Genomic DNA, 2,967 nt, shown 5'->3' on the forward strand with positions numbered 1-2,967 from the left:
TGGAAAGAAAGAAAGAAAGAAAGAAAGAAAGAAAGAAAGAAAGAAAGAAAGAAAGAAAGAAAGAAGAAAGAAAGAGAGGAAGGAAGGAAGGAAGGAAGGAAAAAGAAAAAAGAAATAGTAGAACTAAACCAAACTTATGAAGAAATCGACTTGTTAGACCTTTACAGAATTTTTCACCCAGCAACAACAGAATACACATTCTTAGCTGCATGGGACATTCTCCAAAATAGACCATACACTAACACACAGAATTTTCTTCAGTAAATTCAAAGGAAATGAAATTATCTCATGCATATTATCTGACCACAATGCAACAAAAATCGAAATCATTGACAGAAGAAACTACCAAAACACCATAAACACATGTAAATTAAATAACAATCTCATAAAACAACCAGTGGGTCACAGATGAAATTAAAGAAGATATTAAAAATATTTACAATCAAATGAAAATGCTGATATCACTTACCAAAACCTGTGGGATACAATGAAAGCTATCTTATGAGGAAAATTTATAGCACTAAATTTGCACATTAGAAAAACAGAACAAGTCCAAGTAAATGATCTTATGCTGCACCTCAAGCTCCTAGAAAAAAACAAAGCCCAAAAAAGGCAGGAAATTATAGAAATTAGAGTAGTAATTAATGCTATTGAGGAAAAGAAAACAATACAAAGAATATATGAATCAGTTGGTTCTTTGAAAGAATAAAATTGATAAACCCCTAGCCCATCTCACTTTAAAAAAGAAAAGAAAAAACACAAATTCATGCAATAAGGAGTGAAAAGGGCAAAATCACTACAGACCCTAGAGAATTTCAGAAGATCATCTGTACCCACTTCCAAAATCTTTACTCTCACAAATGGAAAACAGAGGAAATGGACAGTTTCCTAGATACATGTGAAATGCCAAAGCTGAGTCAAGAAGATATACATAAAGCACCTGCTTAGGCAAACACATGAACCAGGGTTCAATCCATTGTACGCCATGCCAGCCCCGCTCCCATGATGGTGCATGCATCTAATCCCAGCACATGGGAGGCTGAAAACAGGAGGATCACTACAAATCTGACCTGTGTGGTGAGACCCTATAGACCCTATACTAAATGCATAAAAAAAAGAAGATATACAAACTCTGAATAACCCAGTAAGGGGAAATAAAATTGAAGATGTAATAAAAACCTGCCAACACAGGAAAGTATGGATCCTGATAGATTCACAGCAGAATGCTTCAAGAAATTTAGAGAAGATTTAATCCCAACTTTCTCAAACTCTTCAATGAAATTGAAAGGGAAGCAATTCTCACAAACTCATTCCTGAAGGCATGTATTACTCTGAATCCAAAACCAGAAAAAGATTCAACTAAAGAAGAAAACTATAGGCCAATCTCTGTAATGAAATCAGAACCAAAAATCCTCAATGAACTACTAGCAAACAGAATACAGAAAATCATCAAGATTATATATCACAACCAAGTGGGATGCATCCCAGGAATGCAGGGATGGTTCAACATAGGCAAATCCATAAATGTAATACACCACATCAATAGAGCCAAAGACAAAAATCACATGATAGTCACAATAGATGCAAAAAAAAAGAGACAAAAGTCCAACACTCATTTGTGATAAAAACTCTAGAGAGAATTAGAATAGATGGTTTATATCTCAACCTGATAAAACCAGCCAACAGCCAACATCATACTAAATGGGAAAAACCTGAAGGCCTTCACTTTAAAATCAGGAAAAAGACAAGGCTGTCCACTGTCTCTACTCCTATTTAATATAGTTCTGGAAACATTAGCCAGAGCAATTAGACAACAAAGAGAAATAAAAGGAATAGGGATTGGAAAAAAAAAAAAGCTGAAATTATTATTTGCAGATGACATGGTCCTTTACATAGAGGACCCCAAAAACTCCACCAAGTCTCTTGTAGATTAATCAGCAAACTCAGTAATGTAGCAGAAAGCAAAGCCAACACCCAAAACTGAGCAGCATTTTTGAACACAAACAATGAACCCACTGAGAGAGAAATGAGGGAAACAATGCCTTTTACAATAAATTCAAAAAATGAAATACTTAGGAATCATCTCAGAAAAGAAGTAAAAGGGGGCTGGGGAGATAGCTCAGTAGAATAAGTGCTTGCCTGGCAAGCACAAGGGCCTGAGTTCAATCCCTGGTTCAAAAAAAGAAAAGAAAAGAAAAGAAAAGAAAAAAGAAATAAAGAAAAAGATTTATACAGTGAAAATTATGGTACTCTGAGAAAAGAGATTGAAGAGGACTTGAGAAAATGGAAAGATATTCCATTCTCCTAGATAGGAAGAACTAACATTGTGAAAATGACCATACTCCCAAAATCGCTATAAAGATTTAATGCAATACCAATTAAAATTCCATTAATATACATCACAGAGCTAGGGAAAATTTTCCTCAAATTCATCTAGAACTAGAACAGGCCTAGAATAGCAAAATCAATCCTACGAAACAAAGGAAAGGCAGGAGGTATCACAATCCTTGACCTGAAATTATACTATAAAAATACAGTGATAAAATCAGCATGATACTGGCATAGAGACAGACCTAAGGATCAGTGGAACAGATTAGAAGATGTAGACACAACTGTAAACACACTTAGCCACCTTATCTTTCATAAAGGAGCCAAACATGTTCACTGGAAGAAGCCTCTTTAATAAATAGTGCTGGAAAAACTGGCTTTCCACATGGCAAAGGCTAAAACTAGACCCATGCCTATCACCATGCACAAAACTATGGTCAAAATGGATGAAAGATTTAAATATTAAATCAGAAACACAAAATCTTCTAAAGGAAAATGTAGGTATAAATCTTAAAGGCATAGGGGTTAGTAGAGAGTACATGAATAAAAACCACACTGCATGGGAAATACTTGAAAGAATCAACAACTAGAATCTCTCTCTCTCTCTCTCTCTCTCTCTCTCTCTCTCTCTCTCTCTCT

Source organism: Octodon degus, unplaced genomic scaffold, assembly GCF_000260255.1.
Source record: "Octodon degus isolate 3935 unplaced genomic scaffold, OctDeg1.0 scaffold00155, whole genome shotgun sequence".
Classification (NCBI taxonomy): domain Eukaryota; kingdom Metazoa; phylum Chordata; class Mammalia; order Rodentia; family Octodontidae; genus Octodon; species Octodon degus.